Source organism: Symphalangus syndactylus, chromosome 5 (assembly GCF_028878055.3).
Source record: "Symphalangus syndactylus isolate Jambi chromosome 5, NHGRI_mSymSyn1-v2.1_pri, whole genome shotgun sequence".
NCBI classification, from domain to species: Eukaryota; Metazoa; Chordata; class Mammalia; order Primates; family Hylobatidae; genus Symphalangus; species Symphalangus syndactylus.
Window position 1 is genome coordinate 41,606,906 of NC_072427.2, and position 20,262 is coordinate 41,627,167.

The 20,262-nt window shown below is 47.1% G+C and overlaps 1 protein-coding gene and 1 long non-coding RNA gene across 4 annotated transcripts in view; one reads left to right on the plus strand and one right to left on the minus strand.

Moving 5' to 3' along the window:
• LOC129482407 (uncharacterized) overlaps positions 1-7,962 on the plus strand; it is a 91,924-nt gene extending 83,962 nt beyond the window's left edge. Inside the window, exons 5-6 of the long non-coding RNA XR_010120721.1 lie at positions 5,175-5,265; positions 7,853-7,962. This is a non-coding gene — a long non-coding RNA (uncharacterized lncRNA). The remainder of the gene's footprint in view (positions 1-5,174; positions 5,266-7,852) is intronic.
• ZNF609 (zinc finger protein 609) overlaps positions 1-20,262 on the minus strand; it is a 234,806-nt gene that overhangs the window by 142,157 nt on the left and 72,387 nt on the right. The window lies entirely within an intron of this gene.

Consider the following 20,262-nt stretch of genomic DNA (forward strand, 5'->3'; position numbering starts at 1 on the left):
AAATTAGATCTTTTGTGGTTGAGGGATCACAGTGTAGCTTGCTTGGAACCATTTCTTCTAAAAAATTCCTTGCAAATTAGACAATTCGGTTGGAGAAAAGAATCACTGGGGAATACATATGTAAACTTGAGATAATCCTCATCAAAGGGTCATCATTGAATAATTAATTATGAATTAGCTTTTTTTCCTATTTGGTTTATGATGACTTTTCAGTGTTAATCAAAAAATAATCTACAAGGGTATTAAAATCAATATATTTCTCTACACCCCCGTCCTCCTGCTTTGCCTCATTTTTCTCCAGAGCCCTTCTCACCACTAATAAAAAATCAGTATTTTCATGCTTAATATTTATTATGTATTCCCCCCACTAGAATGTAATTTAAACAGGGAGTTTTTTTGTTTGTTTATTTGTTTTACTATTTTGTTCACTGGTGTATCCCAAGCACTAAAACAGTGCCTGGTACACTGGTGGGGACTCACTAACGAAATACCTGTCCAAAAAAAAAAATTGGTAAGTGGCTTTACAAATGGCTAGAGGTAATTCCATCATCCTCCTGAGTAACCTGGTTTTAGGAAGTACTTCTTATGAGCCAGAGCCAAATTTTATCATTCTTTAGAGCACAGGGCCTACTTTCCAATTTTTCAAAAGCCCAGAGGGCAAAGCAGCCTTCTTTCCCATCTGCCATGTCAATTCTACATAGAATTATTATTGCAACTGTATTCATCCACTTTATATTCATGGTTTACTTCAATTATGTCATCCTAACATGCATGCAGAGACCTATGAAGATAAGGCTCTCAAATATCCAGAAAACCAAAAAATCCAAACATCTAGATCATGTGGATCTTATTCTCACTGTCTAAAGTTGAGTAAGTCCAATATTAACACCATGACTATCTCCAAAAAGCCTAGGAAATCTAAAATAAAACAATTGCTAGAAGTAAGGGCTAATTGACATTGATATAAGGTCATACACAGAAATCAACTGCATTTCTATACACTAGCAGCAAACAAATGAAAAATGAAATTTTAAAAAATACCATTTGCATCAAGAAACATGAAAAACTGGGCCGGGCGCGGTGGCTCACGCCTGTAATCCCAGCACTTTGGGAGGCCGAGGTGGGTGGATCACGAGGTCAGGAGATGCAGACCATCCTGGCTAGCACAGTGAAACCCCATCTCTACTAAAAATACAAAAAATTAGCCAGGTGTGGTGGTGGGCATCTGCGGTCCCAGCTACTCGGGAAGCTGAGGCAGGAGAATGGCGTGAACCTGGGAGGCAGAGCTTGCAGCGAGCCGGGATCACGCCACTGCACTCCAGCCTGGGCGACAGGGCGAGACTCTGTCTGGCTGGGTTGTGGTGGCTCATGCCTGTAATCCCAGCACTTTGAGAGACATAGGCAGGTGGATTGCTTGAGTCTAGGAGCTCAAGAACAGCTTAGGCAATGTAGGAAGACCCCATTGCTACAAAAAAATTTAAAAATTAGCTGGGCATAGTGGCATGCACCTGTTGTCCCAGCTACTCAGGAGGCTAAGGTAGGAGGACTGCTTGAGCCTGGGAGGTTGGGGCTGTGGTGAGCCCTGATTGCACCACCGCACTCCAACCTGGGTGACAGAACAAGGCACCATCTCCAAAAAGAAAAAGAAAAAAAAAAAAGAAACATGGAACATTAAAATCTTAGCCAGGCATGGTGGTGCATGCCTGTAGTCCCAGCTACTTGGGAGGCTGAAGTGGGAGGATCACTTGAACCTGGAAGGTCAAGGCTGCAGTGAGCTGTGATCATGCCACTGCACTCCCATGTGGGCAACACAGTGAGACCCTGTCTCAAAGCAAAAAAGAAAAATTAAAATCACAATGAGAGATGTACTCCTTCACAGTGACTAAGATGTATAGCCACTTGAAATGAAAACAACAGACAGTATCAAGTATTGGCAAGGATTTGCAGCAACTAGAACTCTCATACATAGCTGGTAACAATATAAAATGGTGCAACCACTTAGGAAAACATTTTGCCACTTTCTCATAAAGTTAAATATAGACTTACCATATGAACCAGTAATTTCATGTTTATGCATTTATCTAAGAAAAATAAAACCCTCTATCCACAAAAAACTTTGTATACATGAATGTTCACACCTTTATTTATAATAGCCAGAAGTTGGAAATGATCCAACTGGTAAGCAGGTCAGCAAATGTGGTATATCTATACAATGCAATAGTACTCAGCAATAAAAAGAAACAAACTGCTGATAAATGCAACAACATAGACAACTTCCAAGGAGATTATATTTAGTGAAAGAAGCTGGACACAAAAAAGTACTCACTGTATGATTTCTCTTATACATATTCTAGAACAGGCAAAACTAATGCTGGAAGTAAGATTAGTGGTTGATTGCAGTGGGGGCAGGGAGAGAAAACTGTAAAGGGACACAAAGGAACTTGGGGAAATTAAAATGTTCTACATCTGGTTTTGGGGGTGGTTAAACAGATGCATCCATTTCACAAAAGTCATCAATCTGTACACTCAAAATCAGTGATTTTTATTATACAGATATATGCTTTGATGAATGTATTATTAAAAATCCTGGCCAAGTGTGGTGGCTAATGCCCGTAATCCCAGCACTTTGGGTGGCTGAGGCAGGTGAATTGCTTGAGCTCAGGAGTTCAAGTCCAGCCTGGGCAACACAGTGAAACCCCACCTCTACAAAAAGTACAAACATTAGCCGGGCATGGTAGCGTGAGCCTATAGTTCCAGCTACTCGGGAGGGTGAGGTGGGAGATTGGCTTGAGCCCAGGAGACGAAGGTTGCAATGAGCCAAGATCGTGCCACTGCACTCCAAGCTTGGGCTACAGAGCTAGACCCTGTCTCAAAGAAAAAAAAAATCCTGTATATTGCATACTCTTCTCATCATGCCAACCCCATTCCCCACCTTTTAACAAGTAGATCTGGTTGCAAAAGAAAGGTCTAAATGTACAGACAGGAGAGTCACAACGGCTTCAAGAAAGAAGTGGGGTACTGGTCTCATTTAATCTTGCTAAATAGCAAGTCTTAATCTCTTTCACCTGCTTTAACAGAATGGCAGAAATGACAGGTACATAGTTTTCTCATAATAGGAAAACCACTGCTTTCTGGAATTGTCCAGCATCTATGGGCCATCTTGAAACATGCAGCACAACACCTACCTACAACTTGATGGTCTGACAGCAGAGGAGAAAGCACTGACTTGGAATCTAGAGACTGAAAACCAAATGCCCCTTAACAATCAATGTACCTGCCCTGTATTCCTGGCTCATGGCTTTCATGCTAGATTGGTAAAAAGGGGTTTGCTTGCTGACAGCTTAGAGGAGTTAAGAGAAGGGATTAGTCCTGGCTTTCCTGTTGAAAGAACTCTGGACAGTCTGACAGTCACTGCTGGCTTTGGAAAGGCATTTCAGATAAGGCTGTAGGAGAAACCAGGTCTTCATCATGAGCTAAAATGAATGCTGCCTGTTGTTTCAACATCAAGGAAGGAGAACCAGCCTAGCAACTAACCTCAACATCATTTGTCTGGTTGACACAGTGAGCCAAAAAATTATTTTAATCACATTCTGCATAAATCTGCTTACCAAAAACTTTCAAACCTATAAAGCACATCAAATTATATTACAGCCCTGAAGTCCTTTCAAATTATTTGATTTTGCTGGGCTTTAGTTTTAATGATTATTACCTAAAATAAATGAGTCCAGTGCTCAAGTTAGAACTTGTCTTAAGACAGAGTCTCACTCTGTCACCCAGGCTGAGGGCAGGGGCATGATCTCAGCTCACTGCAACCTCCGCCTCCCAAGTTCAAGTGATTCTCCTGCCTCAGCCTCCTGAGTAGCAGGGATTACAGGTGCACGCCACCACACCCAGCTAATTTTTGTATTTTTTAATAGGGATGGGGTTTCACCATGTTGTCCAGGCAGGTCTCAAACTCCTGACCTCAGGTGATCCGCCCTCCTTGGCCTCCAAAGTGCTGGGATTATAGCTGTGAGCTACCATGCCTGGCCTCAAAGTTGAAAATTTTTCTGCTCTATGGATTTTTTTTCTTTTTAACATAAATGAGAGTCAGTCATGGAGCACTTATGGAACAGCTACTACCAGGGGTTGGGCTAAGTAACGTGTAGCCTAAGGCAAAGACAACACGGGACTTGCCTTCAAAAAGGCAATCTTCCCATCTAGGTGGAAAAGAATTCGATCATATTGTATGGTGTGATAAATACTATGACACAAACATATATGAGGTTCTGGGAAACAAAAACTCATCAGAGTAAAACTTTGATTGCTTCTTAAAATCGAACTAGTTTTTGATTTAAAAAGGCACAGAGGCTGAGCGTGGTGGCTTACGCCTGTAATCCTAGCACTTTGGGTGGATCACTCGAGGTCAGGAGTTCAAGACCAGCCTGGCCAACACAGTGAAACGCTGTCTCTACTAACAGTACAAAAATTAGCCGGGCATGGTGGCAGGTGCCTGTAATCCCAGCTACTCAGGAGGCTGAAGCAGAAGAAACGTTTGAACCCGGAGGTAGAGGTTGCAGTGAGCCAAGATCACACCACTGCACTTCAGCCTGGGCAACAGAGGGAGGCTCCGTTTAAAAAAAAAAAAAAGAAGAGAAAAAAACAAACAAAAAGGCAGGGAAAGGTGTTCTAAGCAGAGAAAAAAGTATATATACACAAAGGTACAATTATATGAAACAATAGAAAGTATGAACCCCCATGGCATGTCTAGGGAACTGCCATACTTTGATATGGCTGAAATAAAGAAGGAATCGTAGATGAAATTAGAAGAAACAAAAAACAACAAAAAACAGACTGGGATGGAATTCTGAAGGGCTGTGTGTCTTAAAATTAAGAGATTGGAATTTTTAAATTTATTTTTAAATTTTTTAAATTTTACTTTAAGTTCTGGGATACATGTGCAGAACGTGCAGGTTTGTTACATAGGTATACACGTCCTATGGTGGTTTGCTGCACCTATCAACCCGTCATCTAGGTTTTAAGCCTCAGATGGATTAGGTATTTGTCCTAATGCTCTCCCTCCCCTTGCCCCCTACCCGCCGACAGGCCCCAGTGTGTGATGTTCCCCTCCCTGTGTCCATGTGTTCTCACTGGAACTGGAATTTAATCTACAATGTTATATGAATTTAATCCAGAATGTTTAGAAAGATCACCTGGCAGCAATGCAGAGAATGGACTGGAGAGATGCTAGACCAGAAGCTGGGGGACCAACCTGGAATGATGCAGGTAAAAAGTGTTAAGGTCCAACTAAGGCAGAGAAAGTGGGGATGGAGAGAAGGAGGGTGGATATTGTTAAAAAGAAGAATCATCCGCAGGACATGTGACTTCTGAAGAAGGGAAAAGGAGAGAGTCTAAGATGATTCTCTGTTTCAGCCTCAGCATTTGAGTGGTTGGTGCATTAAGCATCAACAAGATACGGAATATCACTAGACAATCAGGTTTAGGTTGAACGATAAAAACTTTAGATGCACCGATTAAAATATAATGATTGTAAAATATAAAATATACTGTAGTGCACAGAAATTTGAAAGGTGACAATATTTAAATCCTATTTCAGTGTTACAGAGCTGAAGTTCCATTTGATGATGAGAGAAAATAACACAGAGAAATCTTAAGTCAGGAAGGAAGTTCTAGAAAAAAGTGGCCTTGGAAGAGATTATCATTTCTGCCTTTCTCCCTCACATTAACTACTTGAAAAATAATCCAAATAGATTCAGGCAAAATTATGTCTATAGTTTTGCCCAAGAGGCCCATAAATATTGTATGCAAAGTTCAAAGGTTGAGAAAAAATGGTTTTAGGCCATTTTCTAAGCTTCCTTACTCTCACACAGCATAAAAAATATCTACTAGGGAGTAGGTTTTAGGTTCAACTTTCTCAGAAATACCTAGTGTGTGTGTGTGTGTGTGTGTGTGTGTGTGTGTGTGTGAGATGGGGGTCTCCCTATGTTGCCCAGACTGGTCTCAAACTCCTGGCATCAAGTGATCCTCCTGCCTCAGCCTCCCTGAATAGCTGGAATTACAGGTCTATACTACCATGCCCAACTGAACCTAATTTTTAAAGGGAAGAAACAGATTCACTGAAGAGAAAGAGAAGGAAGAGAAAGGAAAAAATGGACCCATTAAGTTTCAGTTAAGTAAATAGTAGAAGCCAAAAGGGAAGGGCAAGAGAAGGAATTCTACTTTTTTTTTTTTTTTTTTGAGTTGGAGTCTCGCTCTGTCGCCCAGGCTGGCGTGCAGTGGCACGATCTCGGCTCACTGCAAGCTCTGCTTCCCGGGTTCACACCATTCACCTGCCTCAGCCTCCTGAGTAGCTGAGACTACAGGCGCCCGCCACGAGGCCCGGCTAATTTTTTGTATTTTTAGTAGAGACGGGGTTTCACTGTGTTAGCCAGGATGGTCTCGATCTCCTGACCTCGTGATCCGCCCGCCCTGGCCTCCCAAAGTGTTGGGATTACAGGCGTCAGCCATGGCACCCAGCGGAATTCCACTTGAATAATAATTTCTTTTCTCTAGAATCAGTTATAGTACTGCTGTAATTCACTTGCAAGTGTTCCACTCTGCCAATTATTCTCTTTTCAGAAAAATGCAATTCTTTTTTTTTTTTTCTGAGATGGAGTCTGGCTCTGTCGCCCAGGCTGGAGTACAGTGGTGTGATCTCGGCTCACTGCAAGCTCTGCCTCCCGGGTTCATGCCATTCTCCTGCCTCAGCCTCCCGAGTAGCTGGGACCACAGGCGCCTGCCACCACGCCCGGATAATTTTTTGTATTCTTAGTAGAGACGGGGTTTCACCGTCTTAGCCACGATGGTCTCGATCTCCTGACCTCGTGATTCGCTGGCCTCAGCCTCCCAAAGTGCTGGGATCACAGGCATGAGCCACCGCGCCCGGCCAGAAAAATGCAATTCTTTTCTGCTTTTCCATATTTCCTATTTGATGGAGAAGAGGAAGGAAACAAAGATGGATTTTGTTTTGCTGTTAGACACAAAAGTTTTTTTTTTTTTTTTGAGACAGAGTCTCACTCTGTTGCCCAGCCTGGAGCGCGGTGGCGCGATCCCGGCTCACTGCAAGCTCCGCCTCCCGGGTTCAAGCGATTCTCCTGCCTCAGCCTCCCGAGTAGCTGGGACTACAGGTGCATGCCACCATGCCCAGCTAATTTTTGTATTTTTAGTAGAGACGGGGTTTCACCATGTTGGCCAAGATGGTCTCGATCTCTTGACCTCGTGATCCACCCACCTCGGCCTCCCAAAGTGCTAGGATTACAGGCGTAAGCCACAGCGCCCGGCCAGACACAAAAGTTTTTTTAATCTACATTTTAAAAACCTATCTGTGGCCAGACATGGTGTCTCACACCTGTAATCCCAGCACTTTGGGAGACTGAGGCGTGCGGATCACGAGGTAAAGGGTTCAAGACCACCCTGGCCAACACAGTAAAATCCCATCTCTACTAAAAAATACAAAAATTAGCTGGGCACAGTGGCACGCACCTGTAGTCCCAGCTACTTGGGAGGCTAAAGCAGGAGAATCACTTGAACCCAAGAGGTGGAGGTTGCAATGAGTCAAGATCGCACTACTGCACTCCAGCCTGGGTGACAGAGTGAGACTCTGTATCAAACAAAAACAAAAACAAAAAACAAAACACACAAAAAAACCTATCTGTATCAAAAGATTCATGACCTAATCTGGATTACTAAACACAAAGCCATCAGCAACTTAGAAAAAGAAAAGTAGTTAGTGTTGGTGTTTCACTGCTTTAAACTTGAGTTTCCTCTTTTGACCAGCCTCCCCACATCTCTCTCCCCACTTGCCTTCAAATAGCAAACTCCTGCCTACTCCTTTCTCTCCAAGAATATGCTGTGGGGAAGAAAAGACGAAGATGCGGGAAGATGGGAGAAAAGAATCCTAACATAAAGTATAGAAGATACACAACGGGCTAACATCACAAACCAGCGAGTAATAAAACTCTTGGCCAGGCGAGCTGGTTCACACCTGTAATCCCACCACTTTGGGAGGTGTGGCAAGAGGATCACCTGAGCCCAAGAGTGTGAGACCAGCCTGGGCAAGATGGTGGGACCCTATCTCTACAAAAATAAGGAAAATAGGCTGGGCACAGTGGCTCAGGCCGGTAATCCCAGCACTTTGGGAGGCCAGGGTGGGCTGATCATCTGGGGTCAGGAGTTTGAGATCAGCCTGGCCAACATGGTGAAACCCCATCACTACTAAAAATATAAAAATTAGGCAGGAAGGCTGGGCGTAGTGGCTCAGGCCTGTAATCCCAGCACTTTGGGAGACTGAGGCAGATGGTCAGGAGTTCGAGACCAGCCTGGACAACATAGTGAAACACTGTCTCTACTAAAAATACAAAAATTAGCCGGGAATGGTGGCAGGCGCCTGTAATCCCAGCTACTCCAAAGGCTGAGGCAGGAGAATCGCTTGAACCTGGGAGTCGGAGGTTGCAGTGATCTGAGACAGAGTGAGACTCTGTCTCAAAAATAAAAAAATTGGCCTTCCTTCCTTCCTTCCTTCCTTCCTTCTGTCAGTGATCTGAGACAGAGTGAGACTCTGTCTCAAAAATAAAAAAATTGGCCTTCCTTCCTTCCTTCCTTCCTTCCTTCCCTTCCTTCCTTCCTTCCTTTCCTTCCTTTCCTTCCTTCCTTCCTTCTTTCTCCCTCCTTCCTTCCTTCCTTCCTTCCTTCCTTCCTTCCTTCCTTCCTTCCTTCCTTCCTTCCTTCCTTCCCTTCTTTCTTTCTTTCTTTCTTTCTTTCTTTCTTTCTTTCTTTTCTTTTCTTTCTTCTTTTCCCTCTCGGGCCCAGGCTGCAATCTACTCGGCTTGCTGCTACCCGCGCCGCGGACTGCCTGGGTCTGGCGGCGTGCGCCACCGCTACCTGCCTTTTCTCCTTTCACTGCAGGCACGCGTTCGCCATCTTGGCCACGCTGGTCGCCAGCTCCTCACGCCGAGCTACTGGAACTACAGACGGAGTCTCGCTCACCCAGTGCTCGGTGTTGCCCAGGCTGGAGTGCGGTGGCGTGGTCTGGCCTCGCGGCAGCCTCCGCCCCCCAGCCGCCTGCCTTGGCCTACCAGGGTGCTGGGATTGCAGCCCCTGCCCGGCCGCCGCCCCATCTGGGAGGTGGGGAGCGCCTCTGCCCGGCCACCCACCGTCTGGGAAGTGAGGAGCGCCTCTGCCCGGCCACCCACCGTCTGGGAAGTGAGGAGCGCCTCTGCCCGGCCACCCACCGTCTGGGAAGTGAGGAGCGCCTCTGCCCGGCCACCCACCGTCTGGGAAGTGAGGAGCGCCTCTGCCCGGCCACCCACCGTCTGGGAAGTGAGGAGCGCCTCTGCCCGGCCACCCACCGTCTGGGAAGTGTGGAGCGCCTCTGCCCGGCCACCCACCGTCTGGGAAGTGAGGAGCGCCTCTGCCCGGCCACCCACCGTCTGGGAAGTGAGGAGCGCCTCTGCCCGGCCACCCACCGTCTGGGAAGTGAGGAGCGCCTCTGCCCGGCCACCCACCGTCTGGGAAGTGAGGAGCGCCTCTGCCCGGCCACCCACCGTCTGGGAAGTGAGGAGCGCCTCTGCCCGGCCACCCACCGTCTGGGAAGTGAGGAGCGCCTCTGCCCGGCCACCCACCGTCTGGGAAGTGAGGAGCGCCTCTGCCCGGCCACCCACCGTCTGGGAAGTGAGGAGCGCCTCTGCCCGGCCACCCACCGTCTGGGAAGTGAGGAGCGCCTCTGCCCGGCCACCCATCGTCTGGGAAGTGAGGAGCGCCTCTGCCCGGCCACCCCATCTGGGAGGTGAGGAGCGCCTCTGCCCGGCCGCCCCGTCTGGGAGGTGAGGAGCGCCTCTGCCCGGCCACCCATCGTCTGGGAGGTGAGGAGCGCCTCTGCCCGGCCTCCCATCGTCTGGGAGGTGAGGAGCGCCTCTGCCCGGCCGCCCCGTCCGGGAAGAAGTGAGGAGCGCCTCTGCCCGGCCGCCCCGTCCGGGAAGAAGTGAGGAGCGCCTCTGCCCGGCCGCCCCGTCCGGGAAGAAGTGAGGAGCGCCTCTGCCCGGCCGCCCCGTCCGGGAAGAAGTGAGGAGCGCCTCTGCCCGGCCGCCCCGTCTGGGAAGTGAGGAGCGCCTCTGCCCGGCCGCCCCATCCGGGAAGAAATGAGGAGCGCCTCTGCCCGGGCGCCCCATCCGGGAAGAAGTGAGGAGCGCCTCTGCCCGGCCGCCCCGTCTGGGAAGTGAGGAGCGCCTCTGCCCGGCCACCCACCGTCTGGGAAGTGAGGAGCGCCTCTGCCCGGCCACCCACCGTCTGGGAAGTGAGGAGCGCCTCTGCCCGGCCACCCACCGTCTGGGAAGTGAGGAGCGCCTCTGCCCGGCCACCCATCGTCTGGGAAGTGAGGAGCGCCTCTGCCCGGCCACCCCGTCTGGGAAATGAGGAGCGCCTCTGCCCGGCCGCCCCGTCTGGGAGGTGAGGAGCGCCTCTGCCCGGCCACCCATCGTCTGGGAAGTGAGGAGCGCCTCTGCCCGGCCTCCCATCGTCTGGGAGGTGAGGAGCGCCTCTGCCCGGCCGCCCCGTCCGGGAAGAAGTGAGGAGCGCCTCTGCCCGGCCGCCCCGTCCGGGAAGAAGTGAGGAGCGCCTCTGCCCGGCCGCCCCGTCCGGGAAGAAGTGAGGAGCGCCTCTGCCCGGCCGCCCCGTCCGGGAAGAAGTGAGGAGCGCCTCTACCCGGCCGCCCCGTCCGGGAAGAAGTGAGGAGCGCCTCTGCCCGGCCGCCCCGTCCGGGAAGAAGTGAGGAGCGCCTCTGCCCGGCCGCCCCGTCCGGGAAGAAGTGAGGAGCGCCTCTGCCCGGCCGCCCCGTCCGGGAAGAAGTGAGGAGCGCCTCTGCCCGGCCACCCATCGTCTGGGAGGTGAGGAGCGCCTCTGCCCGGCCACCCATCGTCTGGGAGGTGAGGAGCGCCTCTGCCTGGCCACCCATCGCCTGGGAAGTGAGGAGCGCCTCTGCCCGGCTGCCCCATCTGGGAAGTGAGGAGTGCCTCTGCCCGGCCACCCATCGTCTGGGAGGTGAGGAGCGCCTCTGCCCGGCCACCCATCGTCTGGGAAGTGAGGAGCGCCTCTGCCCGGCCACCCATCGTCTGGGAAGTGAGGAGCGCCTCTGCCCGGCCACCTATCGTCTGGGAAGAAGTGAGGAGCGTCTCTGCCTGGCCGCCCCGTCTGGGAAGTGAGGAGCCCCTCTGCCCGGCCGCCCCGTGTCTGGGTAGAAGTGAGGAGCTCCTCTGCCTGGCCGCTCCGTCTGGGAGGTCTACCACGGAGGCCAGAAGCAATGTGGGGGCTGGACGTGGTGGCTCACGCCTGTGGTCCCGGCACTCTGGGGGGCGAGGCGGGTTGATCACTTCGGGCTAGGAGTTCGAGACCAGTCTGGCCAACTTGGCGAAACATGAAGAATACAACAGACAAACCAACCAACCAACTCAGTGACAACAAAACAGGTCTACCCTGGAGTCATACTCTAATTTTTTCTATTTTCTTCCCTTTCTGATCCTTTATCCCACTTTCTTTTTCTTCCTCTTCCTTCTCCCTCTTCTTTGTCAAATAGAGGATTGAGTTATTATCACTGATCCATATAAAGTCCCTCTCTCATTTATTTTAACTCCCACCCCCCATTTCTATTCCCCGACTTCCCATGTGCAACCTTCCTAATATGTTTGATACGCATCTTTTTGTTTGTATGTATTTTTAGAAAATGTTTATTGTTTTTGTATGCAAAAATTAATTAAAAAAATAAAAAATAATAATAAATAAATAAAAAAATAAAAAAATTGGCCAGGCGCGGTGGCTCACGCCTATAATCCCAGCACTTGGGGAGGCCGAGGCGGGTGGATCACGAGGTCAGGAGATCGAGACCATCCTGGCTAACATGGTGAAACCCTGTCTCTACTAAAAATACAAAAAATTATCCAGGCGTGGTGGCGGGTGCCTATGGTCCCAGCTACTCGGGAGGCTGAGGCAGAAGAATGGCGTGAACCCGGGAGGTGGAGCTTGCAGTGAGCCGAGATCGCACCACTGCACTCCAGCCTGGGCGACAGAGTGAGACTCTGTCTCAAAATAAAATAACAAATAAATAAATAAATAAATAAATAAATAAATAAATAAGGCAGGCATGGTAGCGGGCGCCTGTAGTCTCAGCTACTTGAGAGGTTGAGGCAGGAGAATCACTTGAACCTGGGAGGCGGAGGTTGCAGTGAGCCAAGATCGCGCCACTGCACTCCAGCCTGGGTGACAGAGCAAGACCCTATCTTAAAAGAAAAATGTACAAAAACCAGTCAGGCACGGTGGTGCATGCCTGTAGCCTCAGCTACTCAGGAGGCTGAAGCAGGATGATTACGTGAGCCCAGGAATTCCAGGCTGCAGTGAACTATGATCATACCACTGCACTCTAGCCTGGGTGACAAGTCTCTATAAAAAATAAAACCAGTCCAGCGCAGTGGTTTACGGTCTGTAATCCCAGCACTTTGGGAGGTCGAGGCGGTGGATCACTTGAAGTCGGGAGTTCAAGACCAGCCTGACTAACATGGAGAAACCCGTCTCTACTAAAAATGCAAAATTAGCCAGGCGTGATTGTGCATGCCTGTAATCCCAGCTACTCAGGAGGCTGAGGCAAGAGAATCGCTTGAACCTAGGAGGCGGAGGTTGCGGTGAGCCAAGATCGCCCCATTGCACCCCAGCCTGCGCAACAAGAGCGAAACTCTTATCTCAAAAAAAAAAAATAAAAATAAATAATAAATAAAACCAAACAAGGCCGGGTGCGGTGGCTCACGCTTGTAATCCCAGCACTTTGGGAGGCCGAGGCGGGCGGATCATGAGGTCAGGAGATCGAGACCACGGTGAAACCCCGTCTCTACTAAAAATACAAAAAATTAGCCGGGCATGGTGGCGGGCGCCTGTAGTCCCAGCTACTCGGAGAGGCTGAGGCAGGAGAATGGCGTGAACCCGGGAGGCGGAGCTTGCAGTGAGCCGAGATCGCGCCACTGTGACAAAGCGAGACTCCGTCTCAAAATAAATAAATAAATAAATAAATAAATAAATAAAACCAAACAAAAAACCTCACTTCACAGATAAAATTTTTAAAAACTAAACTCTCTGGCTTCTGCCTATGGACAAATTTACTAATACATCCTATGATGAGCCAAATTTACAAATAAACTGTATAATAAACCAGTCTATAAACTAAAGCAAAAGCCTCAAACATTTTGGTGGAGAAGAATTATTTTACATTTCTCAAAAGCTTAAAATGCCAGGATGGTAACAGTTTGTGACAATCAAGTCTCTTAGCAACTGACTTTTTGATCTAGCAGTAGACCCCAATATACTATTTGAACATCTTATCACTAGAAATATTTTTGAGGGAAATCTAACCCATCTAAAAATTTTCTTCACCTCCTAATGCAACAAAGGAAAGAGATTAACCTAAGTAGAACAACATCCTAGGATGTACATTTTCTTCCTTTTTTTTTTTTGAGACGGAGTTTTGCTCTTGTTGCCCAGGCTGGAGTGCAATGGCGCAATCTCGGCTCACCACAACTTCCGCCTCCCAGGTTCAAGCAATTTTCCCGCCTCAGCCTCCCGAGTAGCTGAGATTACAGGCATGCGCCACCACACCTGGCTAATTTTTTTTTGTATTTTTAGTAAAGACAGGGTTTCTCCATGTTGGTCAGGCTGGTCTCGAACTCCTGGCCTCAGGTGATCCGCCCACCTCAGCCTCCTTTGCAAAGTGCCAGGTTTACAGGCATGAGCCACCGTGCCCGATCCTAGGATATACATTTTCAATGAAGAAGATAGTGCCCCTAATGGGGCAAAACAATCATATTACAGTTTGTGTTCTGCCAAAGGGCCACAGTATATAAACACTTCTTCTTTCTATGTAAATTTTTGCGTCCAGTTTTTCTATAAACCTGTTCCACATGCTCCAGCCATTAATTTCCCCTTTATTTATATCACTTATCTGTGTTAGATAAGCTATCACGTTTCTGTGTAATACAGTTCTAGTATTTCTTTTTCTTTTTTCTTTTTTTTAATTGAGTCTCACTCTGTTTTTTTTTTCTTTTTTTTTGAGACAGAGTTTCACTCTTGTTGCCCAGGCTGGAGTGCAATGGTGCGGTCCCCAGCTCACTGCAAGCTCCGCCTCCTGGGTTCAAGCCATTCTCCTGGCTCAGCCTCCGGAGTAGCTGGGATTACAGGCATGTGCCACCACACCCGGCTAATTTTGTATTTTTAGTAGAGATGGGGTTTCTCCATGTTGGTTAGGGTGGTCTCGAACTCCCAACCTCAGGTGATTCACCCACCTCAGCCTCCCAAAGTGCTGGGATTACAGGTGTGAACCACCGCACCCGGCGAGCCTCACTCTGTTACCCAGGCTGGAGTGCAGTGGCAGGATCTCGACTCACTGTAACCTCAGCCTCCCAGGTTCAAGCGATTCTCCTGCCTCAGCCTCCTGAGTAGCTGGGATTACAAGTGCCCACCACCGCACCTGGCTAATTTTTGTATTTTTAGTAGAGACGGGGTTTCGCCATGTTGGCCAGGCTGGTCTCAAACTCCTGAGCTCAGGTGATCCGCCCACCTTGGCCTCCCAAAGTGCTGGGATTACAGGCGTGAGCCACCGTGCCTGGCCTTTTTTTTTTTTTTCTTTTTTGAGACAGGGTCTCTCTCTGTCGCCCAGGCTGGAGTGCAGTGGCACAATTCGGGCTCACTGCAGCCTCAACCTTCCGGGCTCAAGCAATCCTTCGACCTCAGCCCCCAGAGTAGCTGGGACTGAGTAAATGGGACAGGCGCATGCCACCTTGCCTGCCAGCTAATTTTTTTTTGGGGGGGATGGAATTTTAGTAGAGATGAAGTCTTACTAGGTTGCCCAGGCTGATCTCCAACTCCTTAGCTCTAGTGATCCTCCTGCCTCAGCCTCCCAAAGTGCTGGGATTACAGATATGTGCCACTGAGCCCGGCAAGTTCTAGTATTTCATGAAGTCCTGTCTCCCTGGTAAGATGGTGCACTTCTTTAATATGTATTGTGGTTTTTACCTCAAAATTCAGAAACTATATAACTCAAGGTCCCTAGTTGCATACAGAAACGAACCCTAGCTGATTCAGGCAAAAAATGAAAGGTTAGTAGTGGGTGACTCACTGAATTCCCAGGAAGTCTGGAGAATCAGGCTCAGAAAACAAGCAAGAACAGGAAGAGGCTATACAGTCATAAACCACTTCTCAAATCATGCCATAGGCTGGGCACAGGGGCTCATGCCTGTAATCCCAACACTTTGGGAGCCTGAGATGAGAGGGTCACTGTAGGCCAGGAGTTCAACACCAGCCTCGGCAACATAGCAAGACCCCGTCTCAACAAACAAATAAAAAATTTAGCCAGGTGTAGTGGCATGTGCCTGTAGTACTAGCTACTCATGAGGCTGAGGCGGGAGGACAGCTTGAGCCAAGGAGTTCAAAGCTGCAATGAGCTATGATAGTGCCACTGCACTCCAGCCTGTGCCACAGAGTGAGACCCTGTCTCTAAAAAATATATATTTAAAAAACATCACTCAGTTAGAAAATGGTGAGTCTTTATTCCAGTGGCCAAAGAAAAAAATTAATGAAAATAATAAAAAGAAAAAAAAGAAAGCGGGCAAAAGACATCCAGAGATGATTCACTGAAGAGAATACACAGATGATAAACAAGCACATGAAAATAACTTGAACACTATTATCATTAGAGAAATGCAAATTAAAACCACAGTGAGGTACCATTACATACCTGCCAGGATAGCTAAAATAAAGAATAGAGATAACAGTAAATATTGGCAAGGATGCAAAGAAACTAGATTTCTCACACATTTGCTGGTGGTAATGTAAAATGGTATAGCCACTCTGAAAACCAGTTTCTTAAAAAACTAAACACAATTACCATATGACCCAGCAACTGCACTCTTGGGCATTTGTCCCAGAGAAATGAAAACTTATGTTCACGCACACAAAAAAAACTGTACATAAATGTGCATAGCCATTTTTTTTTCATAATAGTCCCAAACTAGAAACAGCCCAGCTCACCTCCAACACGTATATGGTAAAACAAACTGTGGTATATCCATACCATGGAATACTACTGTTGAGTAACAAAAAGGAATGAACTACTGATACACGCAACAACTTGGATGAATCTCCAGAAATTATGCTGATTGAAAAAGCCAATCCCAGAAGGTTATATATGGTATGATTCAATTTATGTAACATTTTTGTCCAGGCTCATGACTGTAATCCCAGTGCTATGAGAGGTAGAGGCAGGATAATCATTTGAGGCCAGGAGTTCCAGACCAGCCTGGGCAACATAGCAAGACCTCATATCTACAAAAAATTTTAAAAATTAATCAGGGGTGGTGGCGTGCGCCTAGCTACTCGGGAGGTTGAGGCAGGAGGATAGTTTGAGCCTAGGAGTTCAAGGTTACTGTAAACTATGATCACATCACTGCACTCAAGCCTGGGTGACAGAGACCCTGTTTCACTTTACATATTTATATAAGTAACAGTTTTTTTTTTTTTTTGAGATGGAGTTTCACTCTGTCGCCCAAGCTGAAGTGCAGAGTACAATGGCACGATCTCGGCTCACTGTAACCTCTGCCTCCCAGGTTCAAGCAATTCTCCGGCCTTAGCCTCCTGAGTAGCTGGGATTACAGGCGCACGCCACCATGCCCGGCTAATTTTTGTATTTTTAGTGGAGACAGGGTTTCACCACGTTGGGCAGGCTGGTCTCAATCTCATGACCTCAAGTGATCCACCCTCCTTGGCCTCCCAAAGTGCTGGGATTACAGGCGTGAGCCACTGTGCCGGGCCTAAATAACAGTTTTTATATAACAAAATTTTTGAAATGGAGAACAGGTTAGTGGTTACAAGAGATTAGGGATGGAGGTGGTAATATACTGTGTTCACATATGCAGGGAAAGTGGGTATGGTATAAAAAAGTTAACACGGCCAGGCGCGGTGGCTCATGCCTGTGATCCCAGCACTTTGGGAGGCCAAGGTGGGTGGATCACCTAAGGTCAGGAGTTCGAGGCGAGCCTGGCCAACACGGTGAAACCCCATCTTCACTAAAAATACAAAAAGTAGCCAGGCATGGTGGCGCGTGCCTACAATCCCAGCTACTTGGGAGGCTGAGGCAGGAGAATCGCTTGAACTCGGGAGGCGGAGGTTGTAGCAGTGGGCCCAGATCACACCACTGCACTCCAGCCTGGGCGACAGAGCGAGACTCTATCTTAAAAAAAAAAAAAAAAAAGGCTGGGCGTGGTGGCTCACGCCTGTAATCCCACCACTTTGGGAGGCTGAGGCGGGTGGATCACCTGAGGTCTAGAGTTCGAGACCAGCCTGATGAACATGGAGAAACCCCGTCTCTATTAAAAATACAAAATTAGCCAGGTGTGGTGGTGCATGCCTGTAATCCCAGCTATTCGGGAGGCTGAGGCAGGACAATTGCTTGAACCCGGGAGGCGGAGGTTGCGGTGAGCTGAGGTTGTGCCATTGCACTCTAGCCTGGGCAACAAGAGTGAAACTCCATCTCAAAAAAAAAAAAAAAAAAAAAAGGTTAATAACAGTGATTGCTGTGTTGATGGAACTGTTCAGAATCTTGACAGTGGTGTGGACAGAGAAACCTACACGTGATATAAAATTGTATAGAAATAACCACACATACACAGACATGAACAAGTAAAACAAGGCAAATCTGAGTAAGATTGGTGGACTGTATCAATGCCAATATCCTGGCTGTTACACTAGTTTTGGAAAATGTTGCTATTGGAGGAAATTGGGTAAAATGTACAAGGGATCTCTCTGTATTATTTTATGAAACTACATGTGATTCTACAGTTATCTCAATAAAATTGTCAGTTGAAAGCAAACAAGAAAAACGGGAGACAAGAAAATAGTTGCAATAAATAGAGTAGATAAAAACCACACTAAAACAATAAAGAATTTTAAAAGACTTAAACCCACAAGGAGGGGGATGAACTAGAGAGGATACAACAATATTTTGGAACTTGGAAAGCAAACGAAAGAATGATAACTGACTAAGCAAACCTAAGAACGCTATACTGAATAATAAGCATGCAATAGAAAAAACTTTGAACTATACCAACCAACACTACAGAATCTTCCCCTAAAAGCTCAGTAACTGGCAGTACCAGATGACTAAAGATGTGAAACCAATGATTTAGGATGAATAACACTGATTGAAAACTATGTAAGAAGCAATTATGGCTGGGCACAGTGGCTCATGCCTGTAATCCCAGTACTTTGGGAGGGCTGAGACGGGCAGATAGCTTGAGCTCATGAGTTCGAGACCAGCCTGGACAACATGATGGAACCCAATCTCTACTAAAAACACAAACATTAGCCAGGCGTGGTGGCAAACACTTGTGGCCCCAGCTACTCAGGAGGCTGAGGCAGGAAGATCGTTTAAACATGGGAGGTAAAGGTTGCAGTCAGCCAAGATCGTGCTACTGCACTCCAGCCTTGGTGATAGAGTGAGACTGTCTCAAAAAAAAAAAAAAAAAAAAAAGCAGCAATTATTTATTTAATTCCTTTTCTCACTCAGATACCACCCCCGACCCAAAAAAAACTAGAGAGGCTAGTTTCTCAAATAGAGAAAACTCAAATAGAGGATCTCTGGACCAGGGTGCTCCAGGAATAGTGGAGGACATGAGTACCATACCTAAAATAAGGAGATTAAATGTGGATTTAAACATACTGAATGCTGAAGGCTGAAGCACCAGTCCTCTTTTTCACCTAGCTCAAAGAAATCTTTACTCTCCAGAAGGATTGGAAGGGGCCTGTTATTTTTCTAAGAAATCTTATAAGGAAACACCTAACGATCTTGACACCTGGGGTTTCCCAACTTAACAGCCATCTAGCTGTGAAGCTCACCATAAAGATGTCCTGCAAATGTACTCACAGCTTCAAATATAACTTTCAGCGCTCCATCTTAAAGATGTTTAAAATGTGAGCAGACAACCAAGTACTACCAGATATCTGAGGAATGCCTCTAACAAAAAAGACAGAGAACAAAACCAGCATTTCATAAATCAGTCAACTGAGGCTCACATCAGCTAAAAATGAGATTAGTATTTACCATACTGCACATTCATTCATATGTTTAATAAATATTTATTGGGCCAGGTACCATTATAGGTGCTTGGGAAACAAAGATTCACAGAGCAAAACAAAAGAAAACAAAATCTCTGCCCTGGTAGAGTTTACATTCTAGCAGATAGATAATAAACAGTAAGCATAATGAAGTATACACATAGTAAATTAAAAAGATTAGTGCTTCGAGAAAAAATAATGGGACAGGATAAAAGGAGGGTACAGAGGCGGTTGCAAATTTCAAATAGGTTGACATTTGAGTGAAGACTTGAGAGAGATGAGGGAGTTGGCCATGCTACGTACTTCTCTGTGATAAAAGAATTCTAGTAGCCAGAACCTTCGATGTAAGAGACCTAAGTCAAGAGGAGCTGCATTTCAAGGAACAGCAGAATCCAGTATGGCTGGAGGGGCATGATAGTAGGGAGAAATAGGAGATAAGGCCATAGAGGTATGGCAGCGAGAAGCACAGATCATGTGGATCATTGACTTCTTCTCTGAATGAAATTAAGAGCCAATGGAGGGTTCTGAGCAAAGAAGTGATAATGAATGGACAAGTTTCAAAGAATCATTTTGGCTGCTGTGCTAAGAAGAGACTATATGGAAACAAGGGACATAGGTCAGAAAGAGAGAGAATGGAATTTCTCAAAATGTTAGAGTTGACAAGGGTGTTGGAAGTAATTTTTTTCCCAAGTCTTTCATTTTAGAGATAAGGAAACTGAGGCCCACAACATTGAGTTTTCCAAGGTCATGTGTTAAAGTCTGAAATAAGGCTGGGCACAATGGCTCACGTTTCTAATCCCAGCACTTTGGGAGGCTGAGGTGGGAGGTTCTTGAGCTCAGGATTTCAAGACCCGCCTGGGCAACATAGGGAGACCCCGTCTCTACAAAAAATAGAAAAAATTAGCTGGGCATGGTGGCTCACATTTGTAGTCCTAGCTACTTGGGAGGCTGAGGTGGAAGGATCACTTGAACCTGGGAGGCGGAGGTTGCAGTGAGCCATGGCTGTCGCCACTGCACTGCAGCCTGGGTGACAGAGCGAGACTGTCTCAAATAATAATAATAATAATAATGTCTGGAATAATCCAC